The following is a 10,375-nucleotide window of genomic DNA, read 5'->3' as shown; positions in this document are numbered from 1 at the left end:
AAGTCCGCCGAAAATTGGTTTCTTTTCAAAAAACTAGGCGTCTACAGCACCCGGTGTTCCCAGGCGGTCACCCATCCAAGTACTGACCGGGCCCGACGTTGCTTAACTTCAGTGATCGGACGAGAACTGGTGTTTTCAACGTGGTGTGGCCGTAGACGAGCGAAGGTGAATAAAACCCGTAGTTATTTTTACTCAAATTCTTTCTGTATCTTTTTTCCCCCGGGGCGGAGGGGGGGGGGAGCTAATGTTATGCCAAAGAAGACGTACAATGGCCTGAAGTGCGGAAAATTGATTTTTAGTTGAAACAATCGGGAAAAAAGGCGTCTACAGCACCCGGTGTTCCCAGGCGGTCACCCATCCAAGTACTAACCGGGCCCGACGTTGCTTAACTTCAGTGATCGGACGAGAACTGGTGTTTTCAACGTGGTATGGCCGTAGACGAGAGAAGACGAATAAAACCCGTAGTTATTCCAAACTCAAGTCCGCCGAAAATTGGTTTCTTTTCAAAAAAACTAGGCGTCTACAGCACCCGGTGTTCCCAGGCGGTCACCCATCCAAGTACTGACCGGGCCCGACGTTGCTTAACTTCAGTGATCGGACGAGAACTGGTGTTTTCAACGTGGTGTGGCCGTAGACGAGAGAAGGCGAATAAAACCCGTAGTTATGCTTAACTCAAGTCCGCCGAAAATTGGTTTCTTTTCAAAAAACTAGGCGTCTACAGCACCCGGTGTTCCCAGGCGGTCACCCATCCAAGTACTGACCGGGCCCGACGTTGCTTAACTTCAGTGATCGGACGAGAACTGGTGTTTTCAACGTGGTGTGGCCGTAGACGAGCGAAGGTGAATAAAACCCGTAGTTATTTTTACTCAAATTCTTTCTGTATCTTTTTTCCCCCGGGGCGGAGGGGGGGGGGAGCTAATGTTATGCCAAAGAAGACGTACAATGGCCTGAAGTGCGGAAAATTGATTTTTAGTTGAAACAATCGGGAAAAAAGGCGTCTACAGCACCCGGTGTTCCCAGGCGGTCACCCATCCAAGTACTAACCGGGCCCGACGTTGCTTAACTTCAGTGATCGGACGAGAACTGGTGTTTTCAACGTGGTATGGCCGTAGACGAGAGAAGACGAATAAAACCCGTAGTTATTCCAAACTCAAGTCCGCCGAAAATTGGTTTCTTTTCAAAAAAACTAGGCGTCTACAGCACCCGGTGTTCCCAGGCGGTCACCCATCCAAGTACTGACCGGGCCCGACGTTGCTTAACTTCAGTGATCGGACGAGAACTGGTGTTTTCAACGTGGTGTGGCCGTAGACGAGAGAAGGCGAATAAAACCCGTAGTTATGCTTAACTCAAGTCCGCCGAAAATTGGTTTCTTTTCAAAAAACTAGGCGTCTACAGCACCCGGTGTTCCCAGGCGGTCACCCATCCAAGTACTGACCGGGCCCGACGTTGCTTAACTTCAGTGATCGGACGAGAACTGGTGTTTTCAACGTGGTGTGGCCGTAGACGAGCGAAGGTGAATAAAACCCGTAGTTATTTTTACTCAAATTCTTTCTGTATCTTTTTTCCCCCGGGGCGGAGGGGGGGGGGAGCTAATGTTATGCCAAAGAAGACGTACAATGGCCTGAAGTGCGGAAAATTGATTTTTAGTTGAAACAATCGGGAAAAAAGGCGTCTACAGCACCCGGTGTTCCCAGGCGGTCACCCATCCAAGTACTAACCGGGCCCGACGTTGCTTAACTTCAGTGATCGGACGAGAACTGGTGTTTTCAACGTGGTATGGCCGTAGACGAGAGAAGACGAATAAAACCCGTAGTTATTCCAAACTCAAGTCCGCCGAAAATTGGTTTCTTTTCAAAAAAACTAGGCGTCTACAGCACCCGGTGTTCCCAGGCGGTCACCCATCCAAGTACTGACCGGGCCCGACGTTGCTTAACTTCAGTGATCGGACGAGAACTGGTGTTTTCAACGTGGTGTGGCCGTAGACGAGAGAAGGCGAATAAAACCCGTAGTTATGCTTAACTCAAGTCCGCCGAAAATTGGTTTCTTTTCAAAAAACTAGGCGTCTACAGCACCCGGTGTTCCCAGGCGGTCACCCATCCAAGTACTGACCGGGCCCGACGTTGCTTAACTTCAGTGATCGGACGAGAACTGGTGTTTTCAACGTGGTGTGGCCGTAGACGAGCGAAGGTGAATAAAACCCGTAGTTATTTTTACTCAAATTCTTTCTGTATCTTTTTTCCCCCGGGGCGGAGGGGGGGGGGGAGCTAATGTTATGCCAAAGAAGACGTACAATGGCCTGAAGTGCGGAAAATTGATTTTTAGTTGAAACAATCGGGAAAAAAGGCGTCTACAGCACCCGGTGTTCCCAGGCGGTCACCCATCCAAGTACTAACCGGGCCCGACGTTGCTTAACTTCAGTGATCGGACGAGAACTGGTGTTTTCAACGTGGTATGGCCGTAGACGAGAGAAGACGAATAAAACCCGTAGTTATTCCAAACTCAAGTCCGCCGAAAATTGGTTTCTTTTCAAAAAAACTAGGCGTCTACAGCACCCGGTGTTCCCAGGCGGTCACCCATCCAAGTACTGACCGGGCCCGACGTTGCTTAACTTCAGTGATCGGACGAGAACTGGTGTTTTCAACGTGGTGTGGCCGTAGACGAGAGAAGGCGAATAAAACCCGTAGTTATGCTTAACTCAAGTCCGCCGAAAATTGGTTTCTTTTCAAAAAACTAGGCGTCTACAGCACCCGGTGTTCCCAGGCGGTCACCCATCCAAGTACTGACCGGGCCCGACGTTGCTTAACTTCAGTGATCGGACGAGAACTGGTGTTTTCAACGTGGTGTGGCCGTAGACGAGCGAAGGTGAATAAAACCCGTAGTTATTTTTACTCAAATTCTTTCTGTATCTTTTTTCCCCCGGGGCGGAGGGGGGGGGGAGCTAATGTTATGCCAAAGAAGACGTACAATGGCCTGAAGTGCGGAAAATTGATTTTTAGTTGAAACAATCGGGAAAAAAGGCGTCTACAGCACCCGGTGTTCCCAGGCGGTCACCCATCCAAGTACTAACCGGGCCCGACGTTGCTTAACTTCAGTGATCGGACGAGAACTGGTGTTTTCAACGTGGTATGGCCGTAGACGAGAGAAGACGAATAAAACCCGTAGTTATTCCAAACTCAAGTCCGCCGAAAATTGGTTTCTTTTCAAAAAAACTAGGCGTCTACAGCACCCGGTGTTCCCAGGCGGTCACCCATCCAAGTACTGACCGGGCCCGACGTTGCTTAACTTCAGTGATCGGACGAGAACTGGTGTTTTCAACGTGGTGTGGCCGTAGACGAGAGAAGGCGAATAAAACCCGTAGTTATGCTTAACTCAAGTCCGCCGAAAATTGGTTTCTTTTCAAAAAACTAGGCGTCTACAGCACCCGGTGTTCCCAGGCGGTCACCCATCCAAGTACTGACCGGGCCCGACGTTGCTTAACTTCAGTGATCGGACGAGAACTGGTGTTTTCAACGTGGTGTGGCCGTAGACGAGCGAAGGTGAATAAAACCCGTAGTTATTTTTACTCAAATTCTTTCTGTATCTTTTTTCCCCCGGGGCGGAGGGGGGGGGGAGCTAATGTTATGCCAAAGAAGACGTACAATGGCCTGAAGTGCGGAAAATTGATTTTTAGTTGAAACAATCGGGAAAAAAGGCGTCTACAGCACCCGGTGTTCCCAGGCGGTCACCCATCCAAGTACTAACCGGGCCCGACGTTGCTTAACTTCAGTGATCGGACGAGAACTGGTGTTTTCAACGTGGTATGGCCGTAGACGAGAGAAGACGAATAAAACCCGTAGTTATTCCAAACTCAAGTCCGCCGAAAATTGGTTTCTTTTCAAAAAAACTAGGCGTCTACAGCACCCGGTGTTCCCAGGCGGTCACCCATCCAAGTACTGACCGGGCCCGACGTTGCTTAACTTCAGTGATCGGACGAGAACTGGTGTTTTCAACGTGGTGTGGCCGTAGACGAGAGAAGGCGAATAAAACCCGTAGTTATGCTTAACTCAAGTCCGCCGAAAATTGGTTTCTTTTCAAAAAACTAGGCGTCTACAGCACCCGGTGTTCCCAGGCGGTCACCCATCCAAGTACTGACCGGGCCCGACGTTGCTTAACTTCAGTGATCGGACGAGAACTGGTGTTTTCAACGTGGTGTGGCCGTAGACGAGCGAAGGTGAATAAAACCCGTAGTTATTTTTACTCAAATTCTTTCTGTATCTTTTTTCCCCCGGGGCGGAGGGGGGGGGGAGCTAATGTTATGCCAAAGAAGACGTACAATGGCCTGAAGTGCGGAAAATTGATTTTTAGTTGAAACAATCGGGAAAAAAGGCGTCTACAGCACCCGGTGTTCCCAGGCGGTCACCCATCCAAGTACTAACCGGGCCCGACGTTGCTTAACTTCAGTGATCGGACGAGAACTGGTGTTTTCAACGTGGTATGGCCGTAGACGAGAGAAGACGAATAAAACCCGTAGTTATTCCAAACTCAAGTCCGCCGAAAATTGGTTTCTTTTCAAAAAAACTAGGCGTCTACAGCACCCGGTGTTCCCAGGCGGTCACCCATCCAAGTACTGACCGGGCCCGACGTTGCTTAACTTCAGTGATCGGACGAGAACTGGTGTTTTCAACGTGGTGTGGCCGTAGACGAGAGAAGGCGAATAAAACCCGTAGTTATGCTTAACTCAAGTCCGCCGAAAATTGGTTTCTTTTCAAAAAACTAGGCGTCTACAGCACCCGGTGTTCCCAGGCGGTCACCCATCCAAGTACTGACCGGGCCCGACGTTGCTTAACTTCAGTGATCGGACGAGAACTGGTGTTTTCAACGTGGTGTGGCCGTAGACGAGCGAAGGTGAATAAAACCCGTAGTTATTTTTACTCAAATTCTTTCTGTATCTTTTTTCCCCCGGGGCGGAGGGGGGGGGGAGCTAATGTTATGCCAAAGAAGACGTACAATGGCCTGAAGTGCGGAAAATTGATTTTTAGTTGAAACAATCGGGAAAAAAGGCGTCTACAGCACCCGGTGTTCCCAGGCGGTCACCCATCCAAGTACTAACCGGGCCCGACGTTGCTTAACTTCAGTGATCGGACGAGAACTGGTGTTTTCAACGTGGTATGGCCGTAGACGAGAGAAGACGAATAAAACCCGTAGTTATTCCAAACTCAAGTCCGCCGAAAATTGGTTTCTTTTCAAAAAAACTAGGCGTCTACAGCACCCGGTGTTCCCAGGCGGTCACCCATCCAAGTACTGACCGGGCCCGACGTTGCTTAACTTCAGTGATCGGACGAGAACTGGTGTTTTCAACGTGGTGTGGCCGTAGACGAGAGAAGGCGAATAAAACCCGTAGTTATGCTTAACTCAAGTCCGCCGAAAATTGGTTTCTTTTCAAAAAACTAGGCGTCTACAGCACCCGGTGTTCTCAGGCGGTCACCCATCCAAGTACTGACCGGGCCCGACGTTGCTTAACTTCAGTGATCGGACGAGAACTGGTGTTTTCAACGTGGTGTGGCCGTAGACGAGCGAAGGTGAATAAAACCCGTAGTTATTTTTACTCAAATTCTTTCTGTATCTTTTTTCCCCCGGGGCGGAGGGGGGGGGGGAGCTAATGTTATGCCAAAGAAGACGTACAATGGCCTGAAGTGCGGAAAATTGATTTTTAGTTGAAACAATCGGGAAAAAAGGCGTCTACAGCAATCGGTGTTCCCAGGCGGTCACCCATCCAAGTACTAACCGGGCCCGACGTTGCTTAACTTCAGTGATCGGACGAGAACTGGTGTTTTCAACGTGGTATGGCCGTAGACGAGAGAAGACGAATAAAACCCGTAGTTATTCCAAACTCAAGTCCGCCGAAAATTGGTTTCTTTTCAAAAAAACTAGGCGTCTACAGCACCCGGTGTTCCCAGGCGGTCACCCATCCAAGTACTGACCGGGCCCGACGTTGCTTAACTTCAGTGATCGGACGAGAACTGGTGTTTTCAACGTGGTGTGGCCGTAGACGAGAGAAGGCGAATAAAACCCGTAGTTATGCTTAACTCAAGTCCGCCGAAAATTGGTTTCTTTTCAAAAAACTAGGCGTCTACAGCACCCGGTGTTCCCAGGCGGTCACCCATCCAAGTACTGACCGGGCCCGACGTTGCTTAACTTCAGTGATCGGACGAGAACTGGTGTTTTCAACGTGGTGTGGCCGTAGACGAGCGAAGGTGAATAAAACCCGTAGTTATTTTTACTCAAATTCTTTCTGTATCTTTTTTCCCCCGGGGCGGAGGGGGGGGGGAGCTAATGTTATGCCAAAGAAGACGTACAATGGCCTGAAGTGCGGAAAATTGATTTTTAGTTGAAACAATCGGGAAAAAAGGCGTCTACAGCACCCGGTGTTCCCAGGCGGTCACCCATCCAAGTACTAACCGGGCCCGACGTTGCTTAACTTCAGTGATCGGACGAGAACTGGTGTTTTCAACGTGGTATGGCCGTAGACGAGAGAAGACGAATAAAACCCGTAGTTATTCCAAACTCAAGTCCGCCGAAAATTGGTTTCTTTTCAAAAAAACTAGGCGTCTACAGCACCCGGTGTTCCCAGGCGGTCACCCATCCAAGTACTGACCGGGCCCGACGTTGCTTAACTTCAGTGATCGGACGAGAACTGGTGTTTTCAACGTGGTGTGGCCGTAGACGAGAGAAGGCGAATAAAACCCGTAGTTATGCTTAACTCAAGTCCGCCGAAAATTGGTTTCTTTTCAAAAAACTAGGCGTCTACAGCACCCGGTGTTCCCAGGCGGTCACCCATCCAAGTACTGACCGGGCCCGACGTTGCTTAACTTCAGTGATCGGACGAGAACTGGTGTTTTCAACGTGGTGTGGCCGTAGACGAGCGAAGGTGAATAAAACCCGTAGTTATTTTTACTCAAATTCTTTCTGTATCTTTTTTCCCCCGGGGCGGAGGGGGGGGGGAGCTAATGTTATGCCAAAGAAGACGTACAATGGCCTGAAGTGCGGAAAATTGATTTTTAGTTGAAACAATCGGGAAAAAAGGCGTCTACAGCACCCGGTGTTCCCAGGCGGTCACCCATCCAAGTACTAACCGGGCCCGACGTTGCTTAACTTCAGTGATCGGACGAGAACTGGTGTTTTCAACGTGGTATGGCCGTAGACGAGAGAAGACGAATAAAACCCGTAGTTATTCCAAACTCAAGTCCGCCGAAAATTGGTTTCTTTTCAAAAAAACTAGGCGTCTACAGCACCCGGTGTTCCCAGGCGGTCACCCATCCAAGTACTGACCGGGCCCGACGTTGCTTAACTTCAGTGATCGGACGAGAACTGGTGTTTTCAACGTGGTGTGGCCGTAGACGAGAGAAGGCGAATAAAACCCGTAGTTATGCTTAACTCAAGTCCGCCGAAAATTGGTTTCTTTTCAAAAAACTAGGCGTCTACAGCACCCGGTGTTCCCAGGCGGTCACCCATCCAAGTACTGACCGGGCCCGACGTTGCTTAACTTCAGTGATCGGACGAGAACTGGTGTTTTCAACGTGGTGTGGCCGTAGACGAGCGAAGGTGAATAAAACCCGTAGTTATTTTTACTCAAATTCTTTCTGTATCTTTTTTCCCCCGGGGCGGAGGGGGGGGGGAGCTAATGTTATGCCAAAGAAGACGTACAATGGCCTGAAGTGCGGAAAATTGATTTTTAGTTGAAACAATCGGGAAAAAAGGCGACTACAGCAATCGGTGTTCCCAGGCGGTCACCCATCCAAGTACTAACCGGGCCCGACGTTGCTTAACTTCAGTGATCGGACGAGAACTGGTGTTTTCAACGTGGTATGGCCGTAGACGAGAGAAGACGAATAAAACCCGTAGTTATTCCAAACTCAAGTCCGCCGAAAATTGGTTTCTTTTCAAAAAAACTAGGCGTCTACAGCACCCGGTGTTCCCAGGCGGTCACCCATCCAAGTACTGACCGGGCCCGACGTTGCTTAACTTCAGTGATCGGACGAGAACTGGTGTTTTCAACGTGGTGTGGCCGTAGACGAGAGAAGGCGAATAAAACCCGTAGTTATGCTTAACTCAAGTCCGCCGAAAATTGGTTTCTTTTCAAAAAACTAGGCGTCTACAGCACCCGGTGTTCCCAGGCGGTCACCCATCCAAGTACTGACCGGGCCCGACGTTGCTTAACTTCAGTGATCGGACGAGAACTGGTGTTTTCAACGTGGTGTGGCCGTAGACGAGCGAAGGTGAATAAAACCCGTAGTTATTTTTACTCAAATTCTTTCTGTATCTTTTTTCCCCCGGGGCGGAGGGGGGGGGAGCTAATGTTATGCCAAAGAAGACGTACAATGGCCTGAAGTGCGGAAAATTGATTTTTAGTTGAAACAATCGGGAAAAAAGGCGTCTACAGCACCCGGTGTTCCCAGGCGGTCACCCATCCAAGTACTAACCGGGCCCGACGTTGCTTAACTTCAGTGATCGGACGAGAACTGGTGTTTTCAACGTGGTATGGCCGTAGACGAGAGAAGACGAATAAAAGCCGTAGTTATTCCAAACTCAAGTCCGCCGAAAATTGGTTTCTTTTCAAAAAAACTAGGCGTCTACAGCACCCGGTGTTCCCAGGCGGTCACCCATCCAAGTACTGACCGGGCCCGACGTTGCTTAACTTCAGTGATCGGACGAGAACTGGTGTTTTCAACGTGGTGTGGCCGTAGACGAGAGAAGGCGAATAAAACCCGTAGTTATGCTTAACTCAAGTCCGCCGAAAATTGGTTTCTTTTCAAAAAACTAGGCGTCTACAGCACCCGGTGTTCCCAGGCGGTCACCCATCCAAGTACTGACCGGGCCCGACGTTGCTTAACTTCAGTGATCGGACGAGAACTGGTGTTTTCAACGTGGTGTGGCCGTAGACGAGCGAAGGTGAATAAAACCCGTAGTTATTTTTACTCAAATTCTTTCTGTATCTTTTTTCCCCCGGGGCGGAGGGGGGGGGGAGCTAATGTTATGCCAAAGAAGACGTACAATGGCCTGAAGTGCGGAAAATTGATTTTTAGTTGAAACAATCGGGAAAAAAGGCGTCTACAGCACCCGGTGTTCCCAGGCGGTCACCCATCCAAGTACTAACCGGGCCCGACGTTGCTTAACTTCAGTGATCGGACGAGAACTGGTGTTTTCAACGTGGTATGGCCGTAGACGAGAGAAGACGAATAAAACCCGTAGTTATTCCAAACTCAAGTCCGCCGAAAATTGGTTTCTTTTCAAAAAAACTAGGCGTCTACAGCACCCGGTGTTCCCAGGCGGTCACCCATCCAAGTACTGACCGGGCCCGACGTTGCTTAACTTCAGTGATCGGACGAGAACTGGTGTTTTCAACGTGGTGTGGCCGTAGACGAGAGAAGGCGAATAAAACCCGTAGTTATGCTTAACTCAAGTCCGCCGAAAATTGGTTTCTTTTCAAAAAACTAGGCGTCTACAGCACCCGGTGTTCCCAGGCGGTCACCCATCCAAGTACTGACCGGGCCCGACGTTGCTTAACTTCAGTGATCGGACGAGAACTGGTGTTTTCAACGTGGTGTGGCCGTAGACGAGCGAAGGTGAATAAAACCCGTAGTTATTTTTACTCAAATTCTTTCTGTATCTTTTTTCCCCCGGGGCGGAGGGGGGGGGGAGCTAATGTTATGCCAAAGAAGACGTACAATGGCCTGAAGTGCGGAAAATTGATTTTTAGTTGAAACAATCGGGAAAAAAGGCGTCTACAGCACCCGGTGTTCCCAGGCGGTCACCCATCCAAGTACTAACCGGGCCCGACGTTGCTTAACTTCAGTGATCGGACGAGAACTGGTGTTTTCAACGTGGTATGGCCGTAGACGAGAGAAGACGAATAAAACCCGTAGTTATTCCAAACTCAAGTCCGCCGAAAATTGGTTTCTTTTCAAAAAAACTAGGCGTCTACAGCACCCGGTGTTCCCAGGCGGTCACCCATCCAAGTACTGACCGGGCCCGACGTTGCTTAACTTCAGTGATCGGACGAGAACTGGTGTTTTCAACGTGGTGTGGCCGTAGACGAGAGAAGGCGAATAAAACCCGTAGTTATGCTTAACTCAAGTCCGCCGAAAATTGGTTTCTTTTCAAAAAACTAGGCGTCTACAGCACCCGGTGTTCCCAGGCGGTCACCCATCCAAGTACTGACCGGGCCCGACGTTGCTTAACTTCAGTGATCGGACGAGAACTGGTGTTTTCAACGTGGTGTGGCCGTAGACGAGCGAAGGTGAATAAAACCCGTAGTTATTTTTACTCAAATTCTTTCTGTATCTTTTTTCCCCCGGGGCGGAGGGGGGGGGGAGCTAATGTTATGCCAAAGAAGACG

At 49.7% G+C, this 10,375-nt stretch overlaps 46 non-coding genes across 46 annotated transcripts; all 46 read right to left on the bottom strand.

Annotated features, from left to right (window-relative positions):
* Positions 1–38: 38 nt before the first annotated feature.
* LOC130010963 (5S ribosomal RNA) lies at positions 39–157 on the bottom strand. Its single transcript, XR_008786268.1, has one exon. It is a non-coding gene; the product is annotated as a 5S ribosomal RNA (ribosomal RNA).
* A 164-nt stretch (positions 158–321) lies between these two features.
* Positions 322–440, bottom strand: LOC130011197 (5S ribosomal RNA). The gene has a single exon (XR_008786502.1). It is a non-coding gene; the product is annotated as a 5S ribosomal RNA (ribosomal RNA).
* Positions 441–517: 77 nt separating this feature from the next.
* LOC130010962 (5S ribosomal RNA) lies at positions 518–636 on the bottom strand. The gene has a single exon (XR_008786267.1). It is a non-coding gene; the product is annotated as a 5S ribosomal RNA (ribosomal RNA).
* A 76-nt stretch (positions 637–712) lies between these two features.
* On the bottom strand, positions 713–831 carry LOC130010961 (5S ribosomal RNA). Its single transcript, XR_008786266.1, has one exon. It is a non-coding gene; the product is annotated as a 5S ribosomal RNA (ribosomal RNA).
* Positions 832–995: 164 nt separating this feature from the next.
* Positions 996–1,114, bottom strand: LOC130011186 (5S ribosomal RNA). The gene has a single exon (XR_008786491.1). It is a non-coding gene; the product is annotated as a 5S ribosomal RNA (ribosomal RNA).
* Positions 1,115–1,191: 77 nt separating this feature from the next.
* LOC130010960 (5S ribosomal RNA) lies at positions 1,192–1,310 on the bottom strand. The gene has a single exon (XR_008786265.1). It is a non-coding gene; the product is annotated as a 5S ribosomal RNA (ribosomal RNA).
* A 76-nt stretch (positions 1,311–1,386) lies between these two features.
* Positions 1,387–1,505, bottom strand: LOC130010959 (5S ribosomal RNA). The gene has a single exon (XR_008786264.1). It is a non-coding gene; the product is annotated as a 5S ribosomal RNA (ribosomal RNA).
* A 164-nt stretch (positions 1,506–1,669) lies between these two features.
* On the bottom strand, positions 1,670–1,788 carry LOC130011175 (5S ribosomal RNA). Its single transcript, XR_008786480.1, has one exon. It is a non-coding gene; the product is annotated as a 5S ribosomal RNA (ribosomal RNA).
* A 77-nt stretch (positions 1,789–1,865) lies between these two features.
* On the bottom strand, positions 1,866–1,984 carry LOC130012080 (5S ribosomal RNA). Its single transcript, XR_008787395.1, has one exon. It is a non-coding gene; the product is annotated as a 5S ribosomal RNA (ribosomal RNA).
* A 76-nt stretch (positions 1,985–2,060) lies between these two features.
* LOC130012079 (5S ribosomal RNA) lies at positions 2,061–2,179 on the bottom strand. Its single transcript, XR_008787394.1, has one exon. It is a non-coding gene; the product is annotated as a 5S ribosomal RNA (ribosomal RNA).
* A 165-nt stretch (positions 2,180–2,344) lies between these two features.
* LOC130011164 (5S ribosomal RNA) lies at positions 2,345–2,463 on the bottom strand. Its single transcript, XR_008786469.1, has one exon. It is a non-coding gene; the product is annotated as a 5S ribosomal RNA (ribosomal RNA).
* Positions 2,464–2,540: 77 nt separating this feature from the next.
* Positions 2,541–2,659, bottom strand: LOC130012078 (5S ribosomal RNA). Its single transcript, XR_008787393.1, has one exon. It is a non-coding gene; the product is annotated as a 5S ribosomal RNA (ribosomal RNA).
* A 76-nt stretch (positions 2,660–2,735) lies between these two features.
* Positions 2,736–2,854, bottom strand: LOC130012077 (5S ribosomal RNA). The gene has a single exon (XR_008787392.1). It is a non-coding gene; the product is annotated as a 5S ribosomal RNA (ribosomal RNA).
* A 164-nt stretch (positions 2,855–3,018) lies between these two features.
* LOC130011153 (5S ribosomal RNA) lies at positions 3,019–3,137 on the bottom strand. Its single transcript, XR_008786458.1, has one exon. It is a non-coding gene; the product is annotated as a 5S ribosomal RNA (ribosomal RNA).
* A 77-nt stretch (positions 3,138–3,214) lies between these two features.
* On the bottom strand, positions 3,215–3,333 carry LOC130012076 (5S ribosomal RNA). Its single transcript, XR_008787391.1, has one exon. It is a non-coding gene; the product is annotated as a 5S ribosomal RNA (ribosomal RNA).
* Positions 3,334–3,409: 76 nt separating this feature from the next.
* LOC130012074 (5S ribosomal RNA) lies at positions 3,410–3,528 on the bottom strand. The gene has a single exon (XR_008787389.1). It is a non-coding gene; the product is annotated as a 5S ribosomal RNA (ribosomal RNA).
* Positions 3,529–3,692: 164 nt separating this feature from the next.
* LOC130011142 (5S ribosomal RNA) lies at positions 3,693–3,811 on the bottom strand. The gene has a single exon (XR_008786447.1). It is a non-coding gene; the product is annotated as a 5S ribosomal RNA (ribosomal RNA).
* A 77-nt stretch (positions 3,812–3,888) lies between these two features.
* Positions 3,889–4,007, bottom strand: LOC130012073 (5S ribosomal RNA). The gene has a single exon (XR_008787388.1). It is a non-coding gene; the product is annotated as a 5S ribosomal RNA (ribosomal RNA).
* A 76-nt stretch (positions 4,008–4,083) lies between these two features.
* On the bottom strand, positions 4,084–4,202 carry LOC130012072 (5S ribosomal RNA). The gene has a single exon (XR_008787387.1). It is a non-coding gene; the product is annotated as a 5S ribosomal RNA (ribosomal RNA).
* A 164-nt stretch (positions 4,203–4,366) lies between these two features.
* Positions 4,367–4,485, bottom strand: LOC130011131 (5S ribosomal RNA). The gene has a single exon (XR_008786436.1). It is a non-coding gene; the product is annotated as a 5S ribosomal RNA (ribosomal RNA).
* Positions 4,486–4,562: 77 nt separating this feature from the next.
* Positions 4,563–4,681, bottom strand: LOC130012071 (5S ribosomal RNA). Its single transcript, XR_008787386.1, has one exon. It is a non-coding gene; the product is annotated as a 5S ribosomal RNA (ribosomal RNA).
* A 76-nt stretch (positions 4,682–4,757) lies between these two features.
* Positions 4,758–4,876, bottom strand: LOC130012070 (5S ribosomal RNA). Its single transcript, XR_008787385.1, has one exon. It is a non-coding gene; the product is annotated as a 5S ribosomal RNA (ribosomal RNA).
* Positions 4,877–5,040: 164 nt separating this feature from the next.
* Positions 5,041–5,159, bottom strand: LOC130011119 (5S ribosomal RNA). Its single transcript, XR_008786424.1, has one exon. It is a non-coding gene; the product is annotated as a 5S ribosomal RNA (ribosomal RNA).
* Positions 5,160–5,236: 77 nt separating this feature from the next.
* Positions 5,237–5,355, bottom strand: LOC130012069 (5S ribosomal RNA). The gene has a single exon (XR_008787384.1). It is a non-coding gene; the product is annotated as a 5S ribosomal RNA (ribosomal RNA).
* Positions 5,356–5,431: 76 nt separating this feature from the next.
* Positions 5,432–5,550, bottom strand: LOC130011577 (5S ribosomal RNA). Its single transcript, XR_008786885.1, has one exon. It is a non-coding gene; the product is annotated as a 5S ribosomal RNA (ribosomal RNA).
* Positions 5,551–5,715: 165 nt separating this feature from the next.
* On the bottom strand, positions 5,716–5,834 carry LOC130011621 (5S ribosomal RNA). Its single transcript, XR_008786928.1, has one exon. It is a non-coding gene; the product is annotated as a 5S ribosomal RNA (ribosomal RNA).
* A 77-nt stretch (positions 5,835–5,911) lies between these two features.
* On the bottom strand, positions 5,912–6,030 carry LOC130012068 (5S ribosomal RNA). Its single transcript, XR_008787383.1, has one exon. It is a non-coding gene; the product is annotated as a 5S ribosomal RNA (ribosomal RNA).
* A 76-nt stretch (positions 6,031–6,106) lies between these two features.
* On the bottom strand, positions 6,107–6,225 carry LOC130012067 (5S ribosomal RNA). The gene has a single exon (XR_008787382.1). It is a non-coding gene; the product is annotated as a 5S ribosomal RNA (ribosomal RNA).
* Positions 6,226–6,389: 164 nt separating this feature from the next.
* Positions 6,390–6,508, bottom strand: LOC130011108 (5S ribosomal RNA). Its single transcript, XR_008786413.1, has one exon. It is a non-coding gene; the product is annotated as a 5S ribosomal RNA (ribosomal RNA).
* A 77-nt stretch (positions 6,509–6,585) lies between these two features.
* Positions 6,586–6,704, bottom strand: LOC130012066 (5S ribosomal RNA). Its single transcript, XR_008787381.1, has one exon. It is a non-coding gene; the product is annotated as a 5S ribosomal RNA (ribosomal RNA).
* Positions 6,705–6,780: 76 nt separating this feature from the next.
* On the bottom strand, positions 6,781–6,899 carry LOC130012065 (5S ribosomal RNA). Its single transcript, XR_008787380.1, has one exon. It is a non-coding gene; the product is annotated as a 5S ribosomal RNA (ribosomal RNA).
* Positions 6,900–7,063: 164 nt separating this feature from the next.
* On the bottom strand, positions 7,064–7,182 carry LOC130011097 (5S ribosomal RNA). Its single transcript, XR_008786402.1, has one exon. It is a non-coding gene; the product is annotated as a 5S ribosomal RNA (ribosomal RNA).
* A 77-nt stretch (positions 7,183–7,259) lies between these two features.
* On the bottom strand, positions 7,260–7,378 carry LOC130012063 (5S ribosomal RNA). The gene has a single exon (XR_008787378.1). It is a non-coding gene; the product is annotated as a 5S ribosomal RNA (ribosomal RNA).
* A 76-nt stretch (positions 7,379–7,454) lies between these two features.
* Positions 7,455–7,573, bottom strand: LOC130012062 (5S ribosomal RNA). Its single transcript, XR_008787377.1, has one exon. It is a non-coding gene; the product is annotated as a 5S ribosomal RNA (ribosomal RNA).
* A 164-nt stretch (positions 7,574–7,737) lies between these two features.
* LOC130011631 (5S ribosomal RNA) lies at positions 7,738–7,856 on the bottom strand. The gene has a single exon (XR_008786938.1). It is a non-coding gene; the product is annotated as a 5S ribosomal RNA (ribosomal RNA).
* Positions 7,857–7,933: 77 nt separating this feature from the next.
* On the bottom strand, positions 7,934–8,052 carry LOC130012061 (5S ribosomal RNA). Its single transcript, XR_008787376.1, has one exon. It is a non-coding gene; the product is annotated as a 5S ribosomal RNA (ribosomal RNA).
* Positions 8,053–8,128: 76 nt separating this feature from the next.
* LOC130012060 (5S ribosomal RNA) lies at positions 8,129–8,247 on the bottom strand. Its single transcript, XR_008787375.1, has one exon. It is a non-coding gene; the product is annotated as a 5S ribosomal RNA (ribosomal RNA).
* Positions 8,248–8,410: 163 nt separating this feature from the next.
* On the bottom strand, positions 8,411–8,529 carry LOC130011086 (5S ribosomal RNA). The gene has a single exon (XR_008786391.1). It is a non-coding gene; the product is annotated as a 5S ribosomal RNA (ribosomal RNA).
* A 77-nt stretch (positions 8,530–8,606) lies between these two features.
* On the bottom strand, positions 8,607–8,725 carry LOC130012059 (5S ribosomal RNA). Its single transcript, XR_008787374.1, has one exon. It is a non-coding gene; the product is annotated as a 5S ribosomal RNA (ribosomal RNA).
* A 76-nt stretch (positions 8,726–8,801) lies between these two features.
* LOC130012058 (5S ribosomal RNA) lies at positions 8,802–8,920 on the bottom strand. Its single transcript, XR_008787373.1, has one exon. It is a non-coding gene; the product is annotated as a 5S ribosomal RNA (ribosomal RNA).
* Positions 8,921–9,084: 164 nt separating this feature from the next.
* Positions 9,085–9,203, bottom strand: LOC130011075 (5S ribosomal RNA). The gene has a single exon (XR_008786380.1). It is a non-coding gene; the product is annotated as a 5S ribosomal RNA (ribosomal RNA).
* A 77-nt stretch (positions 9,204–9,280) lies between these two features.
* Positions 9,281–9,399, bottom strand: LOC130012057 (5S ribosomal RNA). Its single transcript, XR_008787372.1, has one exon. It is a non-coding gene; the product is annotated as a 5S ribosomal RNA (ribosomal RNA).
* A 76-nt stretch (positions 9,400–9,475) lies between these two features.
* On the bottom strand, positions 9,476–9,594 carry LOC130012056 (5S ribosomal RNA). Its single transcript, XR_008787371.1, has one exon. It is a non-coding gene; the product is annotated as a 5S ribosomal RNA (ribosomal RNA).
* A 164-nt stretch (positions 9,595–9,758) lies between these two features.
* LOC130011064 (5S ribosomal RNA) lies at positions 9,759–9,877 on the bottom strand. The gene has a single exon (XR_008786369.1). It is a non-coding gene; the product is annotated as a 5S ribosomal RNA (ribosomal RNA).
* Positions 9,878–9,954: 77 nt separating this feature from the next.
* LOC130012055 (5S ribosomal RNA) lies at positions 9,955–10,073 on the bottom strand. The gene has a single exon (XR_008787370.1). It is a non-coding gene; the product is annotated as a 5S ribosomal RNA (ribosomal RNA).
* A 76-nt stretch (positions 10,074–10,149) lies between these two features.
* LOC130012054 (5S ribosomal RNA) lies at positions 10,150–10,268 on the bottom strand. Its single transcript, XR_008787369.1, has one exon. It is a non-coding gene; the product is annotated as a 5S ribosomal RNA (ribosomal RNA).
* Positions 10,269–10,375: the final 107 nt, after the last annotated feature.

Source organism: Patella vulgata, chromosome 2 (genome assembly GCF_932274485.2).
Source record: "Patella vulgata chromosome 2, xgPatVulg1.2, whole genome shotgun sequence".
NCBI lineage: Eukaryota > Metazoa > Mollusca > Gastropoda > Patellidae > Patella > Patella vulgata.
This window is presented reverse-complemented; position numbering and strand designations above follow the sequence as displayed.